The sequence below is a fragment of the Triturus cristatus genome, chromosome 4_1, assembly GCF_964204655.1.
Source record: "Triturus cristatus chromosome 4_1, aTriCri1.1, whole genome shotgun sequence".
Taxonomy (NCBI): Eukaryota; Metazoa; Chordata; class Amphibia; order Caudata; family Salamandridae; genus Triturus; species Triturus cristatus.
Genome location: NC_140585.1, coordinates 1,095,764,169 through 1,095,789,071, shown reverse-complemented (window position 1 = coordinate 1,095,789,071; position 24,903 = coordinate 1,095,764,169).

Here is a 24,903-nt window from a genome sequence, read left to right as displayed (position 1 = left end):
GCACTGCAGTAAAACAATGAGAATACAATAAAGCTGCTCTCTTGGATCGACTTTTTTTTTTAAAGTTACCAGGCCAAAATTTCTGTTCACCTTTCTATGTTGATTATTAGTGAGGGATAGGAGCTTGGCCAGAGTGATCCAGAGACTAGTGAGAAGTGCGTGAACCCTTTCTACCTGTTAATCTCGCCAGATTAAGCATGCACGGACAATATTAGGAGCAACACTGGAACCACAAAGTGGTTCCTCATTAGAAGATCAAATAAATGAATAATAGATGCTGGAGTTTTTAATCATCAGCAAAGACAGAAAAATATCTCTATTGGGAACAGTGTCCATGGACCGCCTTCAATACTTTTGCATCATGCACCTAAGGGAAGGAAACATGCCAGACTGAGAAGAGCTAAGCCAGTTGCTCTCTGAAAGAAAGAGGAGGATTGCTAATGCTGAACCTCTGCTTAAATGTTGATGCTAAAACAAAAGAACTGGGGGGCATATCATCAAGGACCGGCGATAATTATCGCTAAGCGCACTTAGCGCTAGGATAATTACCGCCGGGTAACGTGGAATTTTATCGCTGCGATAGCGTGCAATTAGCAACGTTTCTCTCAAAAGCGATAAAATTCCAAGCGCTAACTGCCAAATGTGAGATTATCGCTGGAAATCCAGCGATAATCTCACGAAGTTTGGCGATAGCTTGATGGTAGGGCAAGGCATACTTAGCCATGATATCCACCTTACATAGGATATCATGGCTAAGTCAGTTTTGAAGCAGGCGTAAGGAAAGTAGCAATAACAGAGGTTATTGCTACTTTGCTTGTCGCTCTGCAGGTTAGCGTGCCCATTGATAATTGGAGAAATGACGCTTAGCGACATTTCTCCAGTTATGTCAGGGCAGGAACGCCCACTTTGCATCTCATTAGAGATGCAAAGCTGGGCGTTCAGAATACAGGCGCTAATGCAAGGTTTCACGCGATAGCGTGGCCTTGCTGATTAGGCGATAACATTATCGCCGCTTTTTGTCCGAAAACCGACGCAAAAGCTGCGATGATTTTTTATCGCCTCGTTGAGGATATGCCCCAGGGTTTGGACACTATTGATCAGGCACTGTTAGGATGGCCATACCCAGTGGGCATGGTGGCATGGTATGGTGATGGAATACCTACATAGTGTGGTGGGCAGGTGGGTAGGTGACATGCAAAACTCATGGCTAATACTGCACAAAACCGAAGTTCCTCTTCAAATTGTAATATCTTCTGCAACCGTGACAAGCTGAGCACTGCTGTCCCTGGGGTCTGCACTCATGAGACCAGGGAGAGCAAAATATAATCAAGTGGATTTTTTAAAGCAAGTCTTGAATACGGCGTTTAGGAGAGTATGAAGTAGCTTTAAGAAAAGAGGTGGCTGTAGAGAATCACCGGGAGAGCGTTAGAAAAAGGCATTCCCAGCAAACTAGATGGGGATAGGAGAAATAGTGTCCTCTTGTAATTCACTTTTGTGACCTCTTGGGGAGCCATTGTTGAATTTCCACTTATTTTTAAGAGTGAAACTGTATCGGGTGATTCTCCTGTACTGTCTTTCGTTGAAAGTGGTGAAAAATAACCATCCATTACCTCGCATCACAGCATCACACTCGAGAAAGAAAGAAAGAAACAGAATCCGTGTCCAGATTTGAGCAAATCATGTCTGCTTACGTGAGCACACAAGATTCACCACTTAGGCCTCGTGTGCAGGATTATTTTGATAATGAATTCTGAGTTGTGCAGTTCGAATGACTACACACGGTTAGTTAATGCGCTTGTGGGTGATTATTTGATAGCATGTAGCAGCAGAACATGCGTGTGTGCTTCCCTGTTCTGCTCCCCAAGGATATCATGAAGAGTAATAAGAGTTATGAGCAGCCTGGTATGTTTATCTCTCTGGAAATATGAACCCATCTCTGTTCAATATTTCCCATAGATTATTTTTTGTGTATTGCCACATTCATTTTCTAAAGGTTACATGTATTTGCACTGGGGCATGGGATTTCCTGAAGCTAAGTGCTAATGCAAAATGAATGCGCCGTGGTGCTTTCTGGAAGAAGCGCGAGGCCCATCAGTGCCAATCAGTTGAACGGCGCGAGCAGGGTGCTGAGAGACAAGCGTTTTACCTCAAATTTAGCAGAAATAGAAAACAGCTCAATGCAATGCCTAAAACTATTTCAGTCATTGCCTATTCTTAGAGGACTCCAATGACATGCAGCAGAATGCACACTCCTGGCACCAGGATATTTTGTGTAATCTACATTTTCCCATTCAATGCATGTATTACACGTGGTTATCTTTATTATGCCTCCTCTCCTCTGTCTCATTACTTTCCTTACAAACTGAGGGGCTTATTTACAAGCCTCTTGCGCCACTTTAGCGTCACTTTTCTCATGTTAAAAGTGACGTAAAAGTGGCGCAAGGGGCTAGTAAATCTGCCACTGAGACAGGTAAGAACTAACAAAGCCCTGACTTTAGAAATAGAAGTCTTTTTACTCTTTCTACACTGCTCTCCAGGCTACTTTTGCTGAACATGGTGCAGCCCCCTCTTCCTATTACATCCTAGGAGAGGAATTACACTTCATGTAAAAGACATGTAAATGCCAAAAATGCTGTGCTGCGTTGCGTGATAGGGAGGGAGCAGGAGAGCGGCAAATCTACAGAGCTATGGCACTCTCCTCCCCTCTCCCTTGCAACAGTGCAGAATTTTGCTGCAGTGCGCCACGCACACACTTTTGCACCATAGTACAAGGGTGTGTGTGTGTGTGTGAGTCTAGCATAGATTTTGTATTGAAAGGGTTCCCTTTCTGCACAAAATATTATGCCTAGAGCAGTTTTAAAACGTTTCCCACTTTATATGTGGGCTGTACGGTGCAGCACACATGCAAAGTCAAAAATAAAGAAGAAATGAAAACATTTCTCCTTTTAATGCCTGCTTCAAAAGGCATTCATTTTTTACGCAAATCCCTGTCGCAGTTTTTTGATAGATACGGTTTGCGTCAAAAATAATTGGGGGTTGCATGGGACCGCCCATGTAACGCCCCCTTGAGGCTAAGTAATGCAAAGCAACACTTCATGCTACTATGGGTTACTTTTAGGCAATTTCCAGCACAAAAGAAGTTTTGCGTTAGAAAGTAAATCATAAAAACAGTTTGTGCTGGTTTACATCCCTTTTGTTACACAAACACAGTGCAAAATGTTGGTAAATCTGCCCCTAAATCTAATGAAGATTCCAACATGCATTTAGGTTGACCATATTCAAAATGTAACGCACTTGGATATGTTCTTCCCAGGGGTAAACAATATGTCCTTGTGTAGTGGAAATAAAAGGGTAAAACGTGTACCAGGATGTTCTCGTTGGAACATTTTGAATATGGTCAACCTAAATTATCTACAATAATATTGGTTGGTTATGAGTGTTGCTCAACATAATGACCCTATGTTTGCTTATTTGAAGAGTATTCCAAGTGAGAAGTTTGTAGTGTTTAGCCTTTACAGTATAAAGGTTCTGCATTAATATCGGTTCTAATGGTTAATCTGAATAATTTATAAAACATCGATTTGCTATGAATGTTGCCCAACATGATGAGCTCTTTTTAGATCCTGTTCAATTGAAACGCACTGAATTTCTAGCTTTTTGTAGCATAAACGATCTGTGTTACTATTGTTTTGACACTAGACAACAAACATGATTGCAATGAAGATAATAACAGTTGTTTTTTGTGTTTTAGATATAACGTAGAGTGTACATAGGCAGGGGGTCGTGGATAGCACGTTTTCCAATATTGTGAGATTTTTGTGATTTGGTATAAACAGTAATATATGTATATCGTTTCACAAATAACACATAGGCTTATCTATATTTTTAATTAAATGTTTTTACAGCCCTGTTTGAGTCCTATTGGACGAAACGCTTTGGCTGGGCTGATGTATGCATGTAATTATAACTTCAATAAAGTGGACTTGGAAACAGACGAACAAGACTCACTGATCAATGTATCTGGATGTGATGGATTTATGAGATGTATTATCTGTACATCTGAATCTTACATGATATAATAGTATGCTCCTTTTCACTCTTTATTGATCATTTGGTTAAATTGTGACTTTTAAGGAGTGGGGTCACCTAACGTTAGAGCATAGAGAATAAGACACTGATGAGAACATTATACTTGTGCAAACATTATATGGCCCATACTGCTATCATTTGGATTTCGATTATATTCATTAAAACTTCGACTTCTACTTATTACAGTAATTATTTTCTTCCATCTATGACAGCTAGCCGACTTTGATGTAGTTTCTGGTATAGTACACATTAAAGAAAATTCAGGGAGAGGGCTGCATTTTACCTTAGTGCCTGTTCTCCTAAAGTCAGAAATAACAGGGTTACTCTAGCCCATGAAATTCTCTGTCATCTGATTCAATTAACATTTCAATGTGACGGTATGTCTTGTGCGCTAAAGTGAAGTCCAAACTTTACAACAAAATGGAGCAGTGAGGGAACTTTAGGTTGTCACCCATCATGGTTGTCATTCATCTTCAGAATTTGCACTCCATCAGGACTATGAAGACTATCATATCATATCTAGACAATCACATGGATCCATCATTTGTCACCCAGTCCTCCTCAATTAGAACATTCCTTTCCAGTGTCATTGCGATTGCCCGGGAAGGTACCAAAGTTGGAGATGTGCTTGGACCATCAGCAGTCATACTGACCTATTTTATCTGGTTCTACAAAGAAAAGGCAGTCAGAAAAGCAACTATGGAGACATAGTCTCACATCTGGGTTTGAGTCTTAGAAACCACCCCCTCAAACATGACTTGCACTTTGGCCTCTCAAGGCTTGATTTTCCTTCTGCCCATTGGATGACCAAGGTACGCCACAAAGTTTGACAAAATATGTTTACTTTCTTATCTTGATCATCAGCATAGCTCTCCTCAGTGCAAGTAGAAACCTTCTTCAGGATGCTTAGGTGATCCTACCAGTTAGAACTGAAAACTACAAGCTCTTATTGAGGTTGAGTACCATCTTATCAGGGTGGGATGAGGCTGTGGATGAAGAAGCATTCCTCAACTAGTGGGTGACACCTCCATATCCAATCTAATTGGCACTCTAGAGTCAGGATATATATTCCTTTGTGACCCAAATAGGGCTTTCTTTCAGGGTATGTTTCTTAATCAACTTGGTAGTGGCCAAAATTGGCCTTTTATAGTTGACCATCTCAGTTTGATGTGTTTACTTTGATAAATACAGAGGGTGTGCAGTGGGGTACCTCCATTTCTCCCTTTGTGTTATGTAACATTGGGTTATACCCAACAGGCATATTAAATTTAGATATAATTCCAGAGTAAAGTGCCACTCACTTCAGTAACTCTTTACACATGTCTCAGGCCTGTCATTGCAGCCTGTGTGGGCAGGTTTAAACTGCCATTTCAACATGACAAAAGAAACCTTTTGCCAGGCCTAAATCTTCCTTTTTAATACATATAAGCCACGCCTGGATTAGGGTCTGGACAGCCCTGAGGGCAGGCTGCAGTGTTAGGGCCTGGACAGCCCAGAGGGAAGGCTGCAGTGTATTTATAAAGTAGGGCATGTCATTTTAAGTTTTACATGTCCTGGCCATGAGAAACTCTTAAATTTGTTTTTCACTACTGCAAGACTTACCTTGCCCATAGGATAACATTGGAGTTACCATATTGCATTTCATAAGCTGTAACTTCCAAATGGGAACAGGTGATCAGTTCATTTTTTTGAGTCTTGGGAATTGTAAGGAAATATTCTTTCTTATGGTAAAATCAGATTTTTATCACAATTTTGAAAATGAAACTTTAGAAAGTTGGAATTTTTCTGCCTTAGCCATTTGATGCCTGCAGCCTGTCTCTGGGTCACATAAAATGGTATAGATGACAGTAGGCTTTTAGTATTCCTACTAGACAGCCACATGCAATAGAGAGCGGAGGTGTCTGGATGGGTCATCAATGGTAGGATGGGAGGTAGGAGCTGGGCACAGCCCTACTTACACTTGAAAAGGCTGTGTCCTGCCTCCACTGAAAGGGCTGCACACCCCCTGTAGTTATTCTAGAGCCAGAACCTGGAAGGCAGGGCAACTGTGCATTTCAAAGGGAACCTCTAGAAGTTTCTCCCACTTGAAAGGCAGAATTGAGTATAAGTATTGGACCTCAGATACCAACTCCCCAGTACTGAGCCTCAGGGACAAAAGGCTCCAACAGCTTTGACCCTAGCACCTGGATTCTGCCATCTGTCAGTCTACTCTGCCAGATGTGCCCTTGAAAGTGGGCTTAAGGTGCTCTGCCAGTCTCAGTGGATCCAGCAGAACAGACGTATCTCCTCTGCTGCACTACGCACCCTAGAGCAGAATTGTTGCAAAGACCTGCATCGTATCACAGCCTGTCGCCTCATCGGGAACCACCTCTTCATGCTGTATCCTCGTTGCAGGCCCTTGCATCCCTTGTTGAGGGCAGCCTCGACGATGACCCCGGACTCCACATCGCAGACTCACAGCTCCTCAGAGCCGAAGCATTGTCCCAGCTGCGTGACACATCCTTGATGCCTAACTTTGCATTACAAGCCCTAGTTGATGAGATTCTCGATGCAGGGTTTTCCCACCACAGCCTTGCCACATCTCGGAATCAACAAATTGCCTCGGCTGCACGATGCTTCTTCAACATGGACCCTCGCAGTACTCTGCTAACCAGGATTTAAGGTACTTTGTTCAGCTGGCCTAATTGGGTCACTGTAGCTGGCCCACACACCATTATGCTCCATTGGAAATGCCTGCAGCGTAGCCCGACGCCTCAATGAGAGTGTCACTGTAGAACGCATCCTCGGCTCAGGCCCTCACATCACTTGTCAATTGCAGTCCAACGATGATGCTGGACTCAGCATCGCAGCCTCGCAGCTTCTCGGAACCGAGGCATTGCCCCGGCTGCATGATGCATCCTTGATGCTGTACTTGGCATCACAAGCCCTCTTTGGCAGAATTCTCAATGATGACACAGGACCTGGCACCAGAGTCTTGCCTCATCTTGCAACCGGTGCACCTCTTTGACTGCATGATTCGTCTGTAATGTGGACCCTTGCAATGCTCCGAAAACCAGGATTCAAGGCACTTTGTTTAGCTGGCCTAACTGGGTGTATGTAGCCAGCCCGTGCTCCTTCACGGTTGGCCTGCGCTTGGAACTAAACTGCCATCCCAGGCTGCAGTGGCAGGCCTGGAGACATGGTATACAGTGATATTTTAGGGGATGGCAGAATGAGTCCTGCAGCCCCCCTGCTACATTTAATTTATAGATCCTTGGCACATGCAGTGCCATATACTAGGGGCTTTGAGTAAATTAAATGTACCAACCAGGTGTATACCAATTTTAACATTTAAAAAGGAGAGCATAAGCACTTTAACTCTGGTTAGCAGGGGTAAAGTGCACAGAGTTCCACAGCCCAAAAAAATAAGGATGAATAAAAAGCAAAAAACCCTAGTGACCTTGCAGAAATGGCAAATTTGCAGCAGTAATGCAACGTAAATAGGTAAAATGCACCCCTGTTTACAAATGAGTCGGTATGCAGATTGCACATTCCTGGTTTTCAAATGGAGATAGTACATCATGCTATAGGTTCTTAAATCCAGTTCCCATCCCTGCATTCACGATCATTTAGTGATTGTGCAAACGCATGCAGATTTACCACTGTTTTCTTATTATATGTTGCGTAGAAGATTTGTGGTTTATACTATACATCTGTTTATACTGAGATATATTAAAGTGTTGTCCTTGTGCATAAAATTACAACTCTGAGTTTACTTTCATTATTGGAACTCCGATAGCTACATTTTACTGCACCACGACTCAGCATTTCACCTCCTCCCTTGACCTGAGTTTAAACAAACCTACCAAGTCCACTGGAAAAGCAAGGAGGCTTGGGAGACCACCTTTCCATCACAGACCATGTGCCCAGTTTCCGGGTTATGCCTGTAATCTCACTTTGGATACTGCGAGACTGCCCCTGCAACTGCAATGATTGCGAAAAGGCCTAACAGTACCCCAATACATTTCTAGGGACATCAACATTTGCAGCTATGCTGTTTATGGTTATTCCACGAGGTGCGTCACCAAGGTCATAAAACCTTGTGGCCACTGTCTGCTAAATATCGCTTTTCCACGGCGTGGATTTCATTGAAAAATTGTACTCTTGTTATTTTCAGAAATCAATGCAAATTGGATCTTCACGACCATATTTCCTGCTAGATTGTCTGCATATAGTTAGTTTGAATCACCTTTTTCACCATGTATGATAGATCCTCAGATCTACTTTTGCCGCCCTTCCATCCTTGAGTCACTTATAATATAATGTATAGAAAGAGGTGATAATTTCAAACTGCACCCTTTGAAGCCCTGTCACCTGCTAAATGTTCTTTTTCTTTTCTGCCCTTCTCATCTTGAAGAGCTACTACACCCTTTGCACTATGTGTCATCCTTCTCTGCCTTGTCTGCCACAGTCCGTTGTTTACCATGTTTGTTTTTCACTCATTTTCTCAGAAGACCACACATAAAAACTGGCTATTTATGACCCACTTCAGATACCAGAAACTCTTGCAGCTCTTTCTCCTGAGTCTTGAGAGAGCTCCAGGTCACAGCAATGCTTTTTACACCTTCATTTGCTGTCCTTTGCCTTCTGAGTGCAGTGGCTTCCATCAGGACAAAAGATGAAAGCTCAGCATACCGCATTTTAGTTCCATTCCCCCATTCTCAAGCAAAGTGGTCGAACTTGTTTATCTGACAGAGTTTGCGGCACAGATTTATTTTGCTCCTAGTGTAACGACCTTGGTCTGATTACGAATTGCACGGTACTAGTAGGGTGCAAACTTCACATGTGAAATTTACAATACTGCGAGGTAACACTATGCCAATACCATGCAATTATGAGTTAAACCCCTTGGATTTGGAAATTGCCAGATAGGAGTGGATTTATCAGTCACAAAAAACACTTGGAATTCTCAATTCTGTGGGATTTAATGCATACACTTACCACAGGGTCTGAGCAGAACCACTCTGTGCTATCACCAATATAATTTCCTTCATGATGGTTTTTACTTTCTTGAAAAGCAGACCCTGTCTCATTAAGGGAGAGGGTCTGTTATAAAGAATAAGCATTAGCAAAGCCAATAGGTCGGGCACTGGCTGCTAACCTTTTCCCTTTGCGGCAACATATTTGTGTGTAAATTACTTTTGTATGAAGTCACGCATTGTTTGAAAAAAGCATTATCTTAAAGCCAAAATGTTTATTTTTCTTTTTGTAAAAATGTGCATTGCACCAGCAGTAACTAGCACTGAGAGAATTACATATTGTGACTCATAGGTAGGCCTATAGTTGCAGTGGGCTGACCTCGTGCCCCGTGCTGTATTGTATGTGGGTGGAAGCAAAATGTGCATAACACTACAGCAGAGAAATGGATGAAGAGGTATACCTGAGCCCTGTTAGTATGTCGTATGTGAATGCAGGGAAGGATTTCTGCTGCTCCTCGCAGCATTAATCCTGGCAATTGCATTCATTCAGACATCTCTCGCACTTATGAAAGAGACATGGATTTTTGGGATCTCCTGGCAATGGACATCTTGCATGGTAAAATGACGTCCGAGTGGCAAATCATTCAGACTGGAATACAACCTAGCCTCAGTACACCTAGCCGAGAGTGCTTCTCACCTGTAACGTGATATAAGGGGGAGTTTACGGAGGGGCTGGTGTTGTGATTATTACATACGTAGTGACAGTAATATCTAATTTGTAACATACCACGTGCCGTGTCGAAAGTGCTGCTCAGAAGCCTGGCCCGTGCTGCAAAATATTAGTGCACCAAATACCAAGGCTGCTAATCCTGAATCCACCTCATTCTTCTTTAAACCATTGACTTAAAGTGCCTGCCCTCTCATCTCACTCTTGCACGTTCCTGATTTCTCCCTTTATTATGCTATTTCTGTCCTTCTCTTCCTCCGTCTCTCCACTTTGTGTGTTTTCCCCTCGCTTGCTATCACACTGATGCGGAAAAATAATTTCCGGCTCCTAAAAAAGAGGACTGGTGACCACCACTGACAAGTACCAGCTCAAATGAAGCACTGACTGAGGCATATTCACAATATTTTGGCGAAGGGCCATGCCCCTAGCCTTCTAGCTGCGCTGCCCTATGTCAAAGGAAGATACGGTGCAGTCCTGTCTTTTCTGCCAGCGCCGGTGCACAAACTGCAGCCGAGCGCCAATGCAGGCATTTGGCTGCATCGGCCCTCGCACCCTTACACCATGGTACAAGGGTGTCTGTTTTGGCGGCATGATTGTTTTGTGCAGCAAAGGACACCTTCCTGCGCAAAAACAATCAAAGGAGGCGTTTTCCTCGTTTTATGTGTGGTGCGGAATGCAGCGCACATGGAAAGAGGAAAAAACTAGGCAAAATGAATGAACATTTCTCCTTGTTACACCTGTTTTGGGAAGGCGTTAACTTTGTTGCTGCCCCAGATTTACACTATGTTGTAAATCTAGGGCAGTGTCAAAAGCCATGAGTGCTGCGTGGGAACACCCAAAGCAGCACCCATGGAACGCCGCTTCCATGCAGAGTAAGGCATTGCTTTACTCCATATTTACAAGGCCATGAAAAGCCGCGCACAGTGGCTTTGCACGGTCTTGTAACTATGGGCCGGCATAAGCCTCCGGGGCATCTCAAAAGTGACGCTCCGGCGGCGTAAAAGTGCTGCAGCGACATTGTAAAAATACCCCCGAATGACAGACTGTTCTAACGAATGGTTACTGACACCAACCAAGTCTTTTGTGACATAATGGAAAATCCTTGAGGGAGCAGGTGCACTTTTGGGGATTTCTTGAATCTTATGAAACCTTCACTGAGGAGGAGGGGTGGAGGAAGCGAATCCCATAGAGAATGGTCTTCCAAACCTAGAGATCTGACACCAAAATATTTGCTTCTAGCAGTTGGATAGAGATTCTTTATTAGGCTGCTGAATATTGGCTCAGGATCAGAGCGGTATGCGGACATCCCGCCTGTGAACATTCCTAGATTCTTATTATGCTTTTTCTGCCTTTGTCAAGTACACAGTGGTGCACCCCTTTTTCACCATCCTGAAGTTCTTGGTTTCCATCTCTTCCTTAAAGCCATGACAGTGGCCTTCTCAGAATGGGAAAATTGTTGCCTTGTTCTGTAACTGACATGCCATCTAAATTATACAGAGGCGGCCGGTGCAGGTAAGCGCGGTGAGGCAAGCGTGGTGGGGCAGTGGGGCGGAGTGGGGTGATGTCGACAGACGACGGAATAGGATATATTTATTTATTTAATTTTTCCGTCATCTGTCAACATCTCCCCCCCGCCATGCCCACCACACTTACCTGCACCAGCCGCTACTGTCTAAATAACTCTGAGTTACCGCTCGCTCCTGATATCTGATGTGATTTGGATGTCACAATGTTTAATTAGCTAGGTCCACTCAACTTTCCACCTCTACCCTTACTGTAAAATTATGTTAAGGTAACATCTGTCATTGACAGCACCAGAGAAGCATTTGACGCAATCTGAAAACAAGTTATTATAATAGTTATTGCTGTTAAATAAGAAAGTTAAGCCTCAAGTCCCATTATTCATAGGTAAAATGCATTCATTTAGCCGGCATAGGGGGCGTCGTTAAAGGTCCCTTCAATTTGATGCCAAAGAAGGGTACAATTTGATTATTTTTAATGGCATTTGCCACGGATGGTAGTCTTACTCTTAACCATGCACCCCCAGGTGACTACTGTTTCTTAAAATAATTGGTTTTGTGCTAGGTTTCTTTATGCACAGGGTATATTTCGACACGCTTCCTAAACACCAGACAAGAAAAAGGAGCGTTTGCTTCTACAAAATATTAACTGGAAACTTCCAAAACCAATACATCGTTTATCTATAGTGAATTAGTCTTATTTTCCAGTAAACAAAGGGACGATTGAAGGATAGCAAAATCAAGCTGTCAATTCTGTCTCATTATTAGTCGAATTGCAGCTTTTCCTGCTGTATACATAAAGCTCTGATTGTCAATCCTCGCAGAAGAAGCTGTACTGATTGAGAATCTGATTAGCATAGTACGTGACAGGGAATATTCTTTTGAAAGAATAACCAGAAAGTACGTATTTATATAGGAGAGTTACATAGAGCGAACTTAGCTAAGAAGTAACCGAACGCGATTTTTTTAACAGTGGATAGTGCAAAAAAAGATTATTTTTAAGGGGTGGACGGAACTCGAGGAATTTCACTCCATGCAAATCAGCGGAATTACATGAAAACTCTGGGGCATATCATCAATGGCCAGCGATAATTATCGCTTGCCGCTCTTAGCGTTAAAATGCTTAACGCCGGCTATCGCAGATAATTATCGCCATGCTAGCGCTGTATTAACAACGCTCAGCGCAATGGCGATAATTATCCTAGCAATAGCGATGTTTTCCATGGAACATCGCTGGTTTTCCAGCAATGTTCCATGGAAAACTGCGATACCCTTGATAATAGGGACCTGTGGTCTTAGCCACACAATCCACCCCCCATGTTAAGTATGCCTTAGTCAGGAATTTAACAGACGTTAAATTCCTGCGTTAGGCATACTTAGCGTGATTTAAATAATCGCTTCCCCGTATTGTAAATATCACGAAGTTGCCTTCGTGATATTTACCCATGTTGTTTCCACAGACACGCCTACTTTGCATCTCATTAGCGATGCAAAGTTAGGCGTGCTGGAAACGGGAGCAAAATCAGCAAAACACGCGATAGCATGTCTTTGCTGATAAGGCGATAAAATTATCGCCGCTTTTCGGCCGACAACGGCCGCAAAAGCAGGCGATAATTTGTTTTCGCCGCATTGTTAATATGCCCCTCTGTGAGATTCCATATGCACATCGTGCTGCAATTTAGAGCTGGTAGCGCGAGCAGCGTTAAAAAATCAGTGTGAAAGGCACCATGCGATGCACAAGAGCACACGGCCATTCGAGTTGATTTCACTGCCGCTGTAGTAGAAATTCTCCTTGTGCAGCCCTCTGACCGTGACCGCTCATGACCGCCCATGACCAACCACATTAGAAAATCGTGGTAGCGGATGCCAAATCCTGTCACGCTCACCAGCTCGCATTTCACGAGCCTTACAAGATAAAAATTACACCACATGGTGATTGGTGGAATTTAGCTTGAACTCTTTGTTACAAAACTAATGCAGAGTAACCAAATTCCACCAATTCCGCGGGCAGAATGAAACATTTTGCCTACCCATGATTATTTTTCACTTGACGCATTCTGCAGTCACACATGCGAGAGAAAGCAGAGTCCCTTCCACTGCCTGAGGACCATTAAAAAAACACTTGTCAATGAGGTACTTCACTTGGATGTTTTGGTCCTGAAACGGAGGGTTTCCCTCAGTGCTTTAAATGGGAAAAAATAAGTGCAGGTACTCATTAAAAAAAGCTAGAGGTGTGGCAAGAGGGCGGAGCTAGGGGCGGGGCTAAGGGCAAGATATGATGGTACATATTGGCTTCTGTACCAGTTGAAGCACATATCAAAACACATGAAATGCGTTTATGTACCTGTGAGTATGGTCCATTTAAAACACTGCCACTGCCCTTTTCCCTACGACCAGGCTCATCATGTCTCTTGCTGGTCCCGTGCCTTTACATCCAAATGTCCTCTCCACTTGCCTCTCATATTTACCCTATCTCTATCCTTCTCTCGCTGGTTCTGCCTCTCTTACTCCCACCTCTCGCTTACTATCTCCACAAGTATCTTACATTTTGTCACTGGTCCCTACATACATATATATATGATCCAAAGACATGTGTTAAGAAAAAATGCACCAGATTTTTGAAAGTACACACATTTGTGTAAAAATGCCATTTTTAAGTCTATTAATGATTTCAGAACTCAGCAAATATTTTGCATTTTTATCTGAAAAAGCGGCAATCCTAACTTCACCTGTCACATTCCTCCCTCCCTCGTCCTTCTATGTTCGTCTCGTCTTTCCCCCAACCAAATGCATGACCAGTTGTCATGGGAGCTAATTCCTGGAGTGTTCCAACGTTCCCTGCTGTGCATTGCCCTATGGGCATGGCTAAATTCACACCCATTGTCCCAGTACCCTGGTCAGTTCCTGTTATCTTGTAAATGCAGCAATTAGTGTTTGCAGGGCACACAAAGGGAAGCAGCTCCTGTGCTGAACATAAAGCGTCTTTGATGAAGGTCGAGTATTGTATTGCGCTGCCACATGCTTAAGTAGGGCAAGTGCAATACACTAAATAGGACTGGATGACCACCTGGCAGTCCCAGCCCATTTCACTCACCTAATGAAGAGGGGAGAGGGGTAGGGGCGAAATCACTTTCAGCCAAATGGTCTTTGCGCATTTGATCAACAGTGCAGGGTCTGTCTAGACCCTCTCCTGTTAATCACAGCGTGATATAGGCCCTCTCAACCCCATGCAGTCTGGGGATGTTCAAATGGATGCTGCTGAAATCTTCAGCAGCAACTCTGCAAAAGGCCACTGAGGGGCTCAGTGATTTACAAGTTTCTCGGGAGCCCCGCCCTAGAGGAGATGCCTAACCTGAGCCTGCCCTGCCGCTGATCAGGGTACCGGTACTCTCTCTGGATAAAGAGAAGTGCCGGTACTGACGGCAAGAACATTTGGAAGTGCCGGTACTCAGTACCGGTGAGTACCGGCCCATTTAAAGCACTGGAACTGACAGAGAAACATTCCAGAAGGTCTGGGACACTAGTCATATGGATCCTGGAAATGTACTCCTGCTTTGTGGGTACATCCCAATATGAATGTGTTATGACCAGGTCTTTAAGTGGGATAGAAAAACTGGGGGTGCTCTAAAAGGAGCATGGCAAACCTCTGAAAGAGGTGTGTCCTAAATCATGTGAACTAACATTGTGTGCCGCTTCAATATAATGGTGCAATTGTTGACGCGCAGTTTGGCTAGCCCCAAAGGGTACGAGATCCCTTCCTCGAGTCTGTATTGTTTACCGCATGGTAACAAAAGGACTTTTTTTCACCTCATCGACTGCAACCAACTAAAATAACAACAAATCAGATAAGCTAAAATATGTCACTGCCATTAATAAACAAAGCACACAGTAGGGATGTGGAGTTTAACAGCATTTACGCATGCCACTATTCCCCACTGCACCAACTAGGATTCAGTTTTGTGATTTTCTGGCAGGACCACTGAAATTATATGATTCTGCGGAGCTTTCCGCATAATTATGGATTTGCTGCATTTGCTACTTAGTCATTTGTTGCATAATCTGTGGATTTTAAAAAAAAGCTTCTAATTCAAAAGGATTAAAAATTATTAAAGATGTAGTGAAAAGTGTTGCCGTGCAGAGGACAGCCCTTCGAAAAAGTGACTAATGACCTTCCAATTCCTTTTTAGCGTAGCTCAGTGGTAAACTGGATGAAGTGAAATCTTTGCTCAGACAGTAATCACATGTGTATAAAAGGAAACATAATTAAATGTTATCATAAAATGTGCCAAATTAAGCCATATTATCGGCCTTTTCTTCCAACTGAATGTATTCAACCCTGCCACATATCTTTGATCCTTTCCTGCTGCGAAACCTAGTGGTCCTGCTTTGTGGTCACACACAGTTATCTGCCTTGCTCGCATTATGTAACTGAGGTTTCACAGTAAAATTGATTAGCTTAACTTACATTTATTTTCCATTTAATATGTGCACATTTTGTACCCAATTACCTGAAGGTTAAAAAGAGAACAAACCTGTTACAGAATATATATTTTTCTTTATAGCTACATCCTGGACCCTGCCACCTCCCTCACTGACCTCTGCCCCAGGGCATCCAAGATCACAGTTCATACTCTGTTTTGAGCCCTTAAATTGCTGTATGTAAATCTAGATTGCCTGGAAACGCGCCAAATGCACACAGTGGCACTTCCAGACCTTTCTCATTTACAAATACTTTAAAAGCCGATTTTGCCCCCCCTAGGAATGCAGCAAAGACCACCAGGGGGGCAGGCCCCACAGCTTGAAGACCTGTAAAGCATAGCGGGGATATGAGGGCCTCTCACCACGCCCCCACCTCAATGGCTGACGCCATGACGCTGTTGCTGCTCCTGCGTTCCAAAAAGAGAAGGGAAATCCAGAGATAAAATGACTCTTTAAATGATTTCCCTTCCCCTACAACGTAACTTCTCCACTAGTGAGAAGTGAGCAAAATATGAGCACACACATCGATGTGCATGCTCTCACTGCAGTCTAGTAAAAAACGCACCACATGTGCCAGGGAACAAAACACAGCCCGATAGGGACCCGTTTTGATGCCCCCTTTTAAAAAATGACAGGACCCGGCCCACTTAAAGCCCTGGTCAGTTCTCTGCGTGTTATTTTAATTGAAAGCTAATGGGAAGGAGCATCAGCAGGTGTGAGTAGTCATTCTGATTGGGGTTGGAATAATGACTAGTTAGTTGTTCTTAGTTTGGAGTATGTACTGCAATACGACCTGTAAAACTTCGAAAAATAAATTTTCAGCCCTATTATTGTGATGGATGACAAACGATGAAAGGCTTACATTGTGGGATCCATAACAGCAGTTGATTGGTTAAAGGCAGGCACCAGGCAGGTTCACAGTTAAGTTTGCAGCAAGGATTCTGATGCTACAGGAAAAATATCGGAAGGAGCCAGAGGTGACACATAGCATAAGAATGGGGATGCAACCGGTACTTTCTTTGTGTCGTAATTTTTTATAAGTACAATGAAGGTTTACAACAGGAAATCAAATGCAGGTGTAATACAACAGTGAACTATTAACTGTGACATTGAATGGGCCAATACAATGGGAGCACATGTGAAGGGGGGAGAAAGGGAGAAGCGACGAGGGAGGGGGAAGGGGAGCGGCTGGAATGCAAGGGAATTGGTGCGGGTCAATGATAAGGAACTGGTACCCAGTTTTGGGCAACAGCTATTTTCAAGTTATTTTCCTGGTTTAGGTGATCACCATCAAATATCCAATCAAAAACAACTTGGGTAAATACGTCTACCTAAAACTGATGACCCTTTGATTTATGTAGAAATTGAGAGGAAACTAAATGACTATCCTTGCACTATTTTTTTATAGGACTGGTATTTTTACTAAATTACAGATGTGTTTCATGATCCTACAGGGTAGCTAATAGATCCCCAACCAAAGCTGTTCGAAGAGCAAATACCCTAATGGGCTATCTACAACTATATTTAATATCTACAAATATTATTGTAATTCTTCTGTTATTGACTCACATTCACAGATTGATTTATTGACTGTGTGTGCCTCGGAGCTAACAGACTTCCACGGACGCTACGCTGCACTAGGGGGAAGGCTGCTGCCTTGATCAGCTCTGGGACTGCGAGGACCAAGGGGCCCAGCGCCAATCAGATTCGCCTCACCTGGTTGCTCTTCCCGGATCCGCCTCCCAGCATCAATCAACGCCTCGCGGCCCCCGCTTCGCGGGAGCTGCTCGCCGGCTCTATCAGCATAAAACCCTGGACGAGCCTCCATTCTTGCTGTGTGCCTCAGAGCTAACAGACTTCCACGGACGCTACGCTGCACTAGGGGGAAGGCTGCTGCCTTGATCAGCTCTGGGACTGCGAGGACCAAGGGGCCCAGCGCCAATCAGATCCGCCTCACCTGGTTGCTCTTCCCGGAGCCGCCTCCCAGCATCAATCAACGCCTCGCGGCCCCCGTTGGTCATTTACCAATGACCAACGGCGTGTACGCTGGGACAAGGTTGCTATTGATGGTGCACTATTATCTGAGATCAGCTCCAAGGTATCCTGTGCTCTGGATGATTTACAGTCTCTTCAGAGCACTGAGGATGTTGTTGGCAAAGCTACACGCGTACATGACCACCTTTTCTCTGGCCTTAAATCTCTTTTCTCAAAACCTTGTAAGGCTAAGAAATCTGTTATTTTAAAACCATCTACTTGGTACAATAAAGCTTGCCGAGATTCATATAGAAATTTAAAACTCGCTATTGCCAACAAAGATCCAGATAATATCAGAATGGCTAGAAAAGTTTATAATAAGGCTAAAGCCAAGGCCAAACAAGAGTGGGACAACGATCACTGGAACGACCTTCTGGCTGCCAGTAAACACCGGAACCTAACCCTGTTCTGGCACATTGTTAAGTGGGGCAATTCACAGAATAGCCAGGTCGCCACCAACCACGTTCCTCCGGACGCCTGGGTGACGCATTTTGAATCCCAGTTTTCGGATTCCTCACAGGTTGAGGGGCCTGCCCCAGCAATAATCAGGGACCTGTCCATCTCCCCGACCTTAATCTTCGACTGTGTTGAGGTTGAAAAGGCTTTAAGTAAGGTTTCAAGTGGTAAGGCGCCGGGTATGGATTGTGTTCCCACGGATCTCTTTAAATCTGACCCTGGGAATTGGGTGCCTTATATTGCACATTTTGCTAACGCCGTGGCCAGAGGGGCCGACATTCCTGATTCTTGGGGGGGGGCTGAGATTCTTCCTATCTTCAAAAAAGGTGACCGCTCCTGCCCGGGGAACTACCGCCCAATTAGTCTTATTGACTCTGTCCAGAAAATTATCGCTAGAATGATCCTGGCACGAATCCAGGCCTGGATTGAGCAGGAGGACATCATCTCTCCCCTGCAAGCCGGTTTTAGACCGTGTACTAGTACCATCGACCAGGCTTTCAAATTTCAATTGATTGTTTGGAAAACGGTCTATCTGTGTGGCGGTACTTTATATGCTGCTTTTGTAGACCTTCGGTCAGTATTTGACTTAGTCAATAGGACGAAACTTTGGAGTGTATTGGCCGAGCTAGGGATCCCAGTTGATCTCCTGAATATCATCATTAGGCTCCATGATAATAACTTTGCACAAGTTCGCTGGGGGAAACAGGGCCAGGTTACAGACAGATTTAGGGTCAATAGGGGTGTCAGGCAGGGGTGCGTCCTTGCTCCCACTCTGTTTTTACTGTTTATTAACAGAGTTGTCCAGTACTATTCCAACACCTCCACGGACGCCCCAACGCTGGGTGGCACCAAAATTCCACTCCTTATGTTCGCCGATGACACCCTACTCCTTTCCCAGACTTTGTCTGGACTACAGGTGGCTCTGAATGTTTTCTCAAACTTTTGCTCTGATTTTGATTTGTCTGTTAATGTGTCCAAAACCAAATATATGGTTTTTAACAAAGGGAGAGGTGTGAAGGGTCATTTTTCCATGGACAATGTCCTGCTTGAACGAACTAATGTCATGACCTATCTGGGGGTAGTTTTTGAAAACAAGTTGGATTGGAGGCCGCAAATTGATGTTCTAACTCTAAAATTTGCACAGCTTTCTGGTTGCCTAGTTAAAGAACAAAAGCAATCCCAGTCGAGAATGATAGGCCCCCCCATTAAAATCTTTAATGTTAGGATCAATTCGGCGATCCTCTATGGCTCTGAACTTTGGGGTTTTGCTGATCTTTCTCCCCTGGTTAAGGCACAACATAAATTTCTCAGAATGCTCACGGGCCTTCCTTGTTCTACCCCAGTTAAACCGCTCCTGTTGGATCTTGGCTGTCACTCGTTTGATGACATTGCTAGGTTCAAGCCATTGGCATTTTGGAGGCGATTATGGACAGTCCCCGAGTTGGACCTCTATGCCAAGGCTTTTCTTGATGTGCGATCCATCTTGGGGGCCGGCAACATCCCCTGGTTCAGACAGACTAAACAACTCCTGGATTCTATGGGGTTGGGTAATCTATGGACCGACCCGGCCAATAACCCCTTTCCCTCCAAGAAAGATTTTAAGGGCCTTTATTGGTTAATGGTGCAGCAAAAACATCTAAATTCAGCTTCTGCAGAGTCTTTGACAGGAAGGTTCCTAGTCCAAAAAAAAAATCCCTCTCCTTGAAGCCTACTGGGATACCATCACCAGACCTTGTGACAGGAAACTCTACCACCAATTTAGGGTAGGCACCCTTCCGACTAACTCTTTTACTAAAAAATGGAAGGGTGTTTCCTGTGATTCCTGTAAAAGGTGTATTGACTGCATAGATTCTGTTGGTCATATCTTTTTTGTATGTCCCGCTTATGCTGCACCCCGAGCTAAATGGCTCAAACCAATATGTCGTACCCTGGGAACAAGACAAGGGTCAGAAGCACTTGAAATATTGCGATTTGACCCTAGTGAATACGTTGCTATTGCTGTTGCTAAATTTTTGGCTTGGGTTTGGTTTATTAGAATCAAGAGGTATTAGGTTACTGAAATATGCTAATATGATTAATTTTTTAAATGTGACTATCTGGTTTTGTTATTATTATGTATTTTGTTTGTATTTTTTCTTTTATGTATTGTAACTGTCTTTTATGATGAAATACATCGACAATAAAGACTAATGAATGGAATGGACTGTGGAGGCTTCTAGCTGGTAGGAAAATTGCAAGTTGCAATCAATACTATTATCATATCAGCCTTCGTGAAAGCTAATGAATAGAATGCCCACTACAGCTCTTATGTGGTGAATATGTCTCTTTAAGTGAAAAGCCCTCTTGTGGCCAATTAGAGCAGAAGTGGGGGCAAAAATTATACATAAAGAATGGTCTGTGCCTATGCATTTTAGGTCATTGATCTTTAAAATCTATGTGTCTAAACAAAATTAAGATCTGATCTGTATCAGACAAACAACTAAAAGAAGAGCTCACATAGTACAACAGTAAGCATAATGTTTGTTGGTACATATACACAGTGACCTACAGAACTTTTTAGTAGTATCTTAGGGGACTATGGAGTTCATTTCAGTGACTTGAAAAAGACAGGGAAATCTCTAGTATGAATGGTTTGGAGAGAAGAAAAAACAAGCTTTGGCAAAGTCAATAGGTCTCAACTTTACATAGCTAAGCTATTGAATTTCCCAATGCTTTTTTAGACACGCATGTTAACGCGTGCATCAAGCTGCATGAACACGCATGTTGGGCAATCTTGGAATGGAATTCCTTTTAAAGGAAACTGCTTGCAAGATGGCTACCATGCAGCAACAGGTAGTGCAGACGCAGGTGAAGGAGGAAGTAAGTGATGACACAAAAAATAAACTCGGTAACAAAGAAAAACCTGCACAGAAAGCAAGGGCAAGCAGCATACCAGGCAGAGAGCAAGAAAATATATGCACTTCCAGTGAGTGCTAAAAAAAAAACTTAAAACGTTGTTCCCTGAATACAAACAACCTCAGACATGTAAAGACACAAGTAAACCTGTAGGAACACTGTAAGACCTAAATGCAAATAGCTGGGACACACGCAAGAATAGAGGGTAGTAAGCAATTGAATCAAGAGGAAAGAGCTGAAATAGCCAACAAAGCTGTCCAATCATGAGCAAGCAGCTGCCACTAAGCACTCTCTATGCATTGAAAATATTAGGGTTGGTGAACAGATAGCTGAAGCTGTCATAGAGGAAATGCACAAATAGAATATTTCATTTAGTATCTGATCAGTGATCGCTAATAAATAATTTGAATCAGAAGAATAATGAGTTTAAGAACTTCTATGACAGAATAATATTATTTACACCTTTTCTTGAGCTTGTGGTTGTCCATCCTTGATGTTTTTTAAGTGTGAAGTCATGTGCAACACAACAGGTGGGAGTAGGAGGACAAACTGTATTACTTGGACTACACTCACTAGTGTTTCCATAATGTCATTCTTTATTGCTGGTTGCCCAAGCTAACATCCCCAATTATCGGTTTCAATCAGCTTAAGGGGCCTTCTCGCTTGTAAATCCAAAAGGTAGGTGTCTCCTATTTTTCACTATTTATTTCATTCATCTGTCATCCACGTGGCTGGGTGCTACTGGAAACACTTGTTAAGCATGGGACTGACCAGCACAATGGTTACTCAATAAAGATTTTGATGAAATATCTATGTGGTTAAGAAATTGCCAGGTTATTGCCAGACAGAGAGAGTTCCTGACCAATGAACTGGCTTTGGAGAGATCAGGGATATCATTGCATGGACCTTTGCACCCCACAGAATTAGCAATCTACCCAAAAAGTCTATAAGTCACCTTTGCCTAGCCTCTAGAAACCCCAGTTGGCAAAATATATATTCTTTCAGGTGGGTCAGTAACATCAGCAAAGATTCAAGGGAAGTCTCTCTCCTGCGATTGCTGCATACCAGAGTCAGTCAACAAACATAGGCACTTGAATCCCTGAAGATATGTGAAGCCCTATGGCGGCGTAACCCAGAAGCATGTTTAATCGCCCTTGACTCATGGCCACAGTCTATATACACATTCATCAGTACCCCGGCCACGCCCGTATTAAAATCTTCTATCACATCAATAACATGATTTTTATAGAAAAAAAAAGTGTTATCTGTGTTTCGCAATTATTCTAGGCCTGGGCTAAAATTCCGTTCCGCTCGTGGAAATTGCGATAATTTGACAGTTTTGAGTTCCGCAGAGAGCGCGAAAATGTAAAAATTTCCACAATCCTCATTTTACCGGAAATTTTTTGCTAGCTCGCGCTGTAAAATAATACATTCTCGCGTGCGCGCGATCGCCTTACCTGAATCCCCGCGTTCGCCGACAAGTTTTCCCGATCCGGTTGCGTTCTCCACGAGATGTTGGATTGTTGGTAGCCATTTGCGCTGTCTCGCGACAGTTCATGCCCGCAGTAACGTCATTCGTCGCGCGATCACGTCTTTCTTCTCGCGATCATGCACCGCGAGACAAGTGAAAACAAGATGGCCGCGCCCGCGAGCAACCGCATGGGTAAGTTGGCGAGCCGCGACCACGCAGAAAATACCGCAAACGGCGGGAAAAAAACTTCTGCATTTTCGCGATATTTCAGCGTGTTTGCGGAGATTTTTAACATTTTCGCGATAATTTGCGAAAGTGAATTTCGCAAATTCCGCCCACCCCTAAATTATTCCCCAGCCCAATCAGGTTCCTCCATGTTTGCTTCATTGAGTACCACACAAAAGGCAAAAGAGTGCATTGTCTTTCCACTGTTCTTTGCACCAATTCAAAGTTTCTACAATAGCGCCAAAGATCTTTAAACTTTACAAAGGCGCTTATTTGCAGGCTTAGCTTGCCAGCTGCATCATCCGTTCCCCTACTGCACTGCAGGAACAGATACTACGAAGAAAGAAATGGCAGATAACACCTGAAATAACGATTTTAGTATTATTAGAACATTTTAATTTACCATGCATGGAATCTTATTCAATAAATAGCGAAATAGAAGATTGAAATCCTTCTTTCCTGCGTGCATTCTATGTGCTACACGTGCAGAAATATTTGAAACAGGGATTTGCTGGTGTGCATAGACATTCTCTGTCCTTCGCCAATAAATTAGCATCATCCAGTGCATACAGTCAAAGTAATAAATATTTAATTTTCCTGACAATATGCCTGTCCCGAAGGACTCCAGGAACATATGGCCTTGTAAAAAACAACATGTGTGCACCGTTAGTTGCAGAACAAAAAGCTCTCTTTGCATGCTAAGTTCAAAAGAGTAGTTCACACTGAAGGTCATTCTCTATAGTACACAGGCTTAAACCTTACAAAGCTAGGGGTATATATTCACTTAAAATGTCTCAACACAGCGTGAGAGGGAGAGAGCTGATCAGCGTCATATCTACAGAGACATGGAGGGAGAGAGCCGAACCGCGTTATATCTACAGAGACATGGAGGGAGAGAGCCGATCCGCGTCATATCTATAGAGGCATTGAGGGAGAGAGCCGATCCGTGTCATATCTATAGAGACATGGAGGGAGAGAGCCGATCCACGTCATATCTATAGAGGCATGGAGGGAGAGAGCCGATCCGTGTCATATCTATAGAGACATGGAGGGAGAGAGCGGATCCGCGTCATATCTACAGAGACATGGAGGGAGATAGCAGATCCACGTCATATCTATAGAGACATGGAGGGAGACAGCCAATCCACGTCATATCTACAGAGACATGGAGGGAGAGAGCCGATCCACGTCATATCTATAGAGACATGGAGGGAGACAGCCAATCCACGTCATATCTACAGAGACATGGAGGGAGAGAGCCGATCCGTGTCATATCTATAGAGACATGGAGGGAGAGAGCCGATCCGCGTCATATCTACTGATACATGGCGCTGTCCTGCTCTCTCCCCAGTGCTAGTGCCCAATCAGTGCCATGCACACACCTTGGCACCTTAGTTCAAAAGTGACTGCTCAAGTCTAGCATAGGTTTTGTAAATAACCTTCCAGTGCAAAATACTATGCTTAAACTAACTTTTGTTAGGTGTTGTTTCTAGACGGAGGGCCTTATTTAGATTTTGGCAGACGGTGACAGATATTATGTGATTTTTATTTTGGAGGATGGTATATCCGACCCCGTTGTGACGGAGTAACCCGTCCCACAAAATCTAAATCAGGCCCTAACTTTTCAACTTTTCCTACTTTGTGTGCACTGTATGCATGCATGGAAAAACCGACCTCTGTCTCAGCATGTTAACTCACAGTGTGTCAGCTTTGGGACACAACTCCTCAAAAGGACAGGGAGTCACAATCAGTGCTTTAAATGGGAAAAAATAAGTGCAGGTACTCATCAATTTAAGCAGTGAATGTGGGAGGGGCAATTGTGGGCGGGGCTAGAGGCGGAGCTTGGAGGCAGACATTTAATGGGAGCCACATTTTCTTGGTGCCAATTCTGCTTGATAATACAGAAACATTTCTGCTATCTGTAGAGTATTTGGTTTTTCCTCCCATGTGAAAAGGTTACGTTTAATATTGTGGGAATGTCATACCAATGCAGATTGTCTCTGAGCCTATGCACATATGAAACATAAAAGTCATGAGTTATCTTATTGT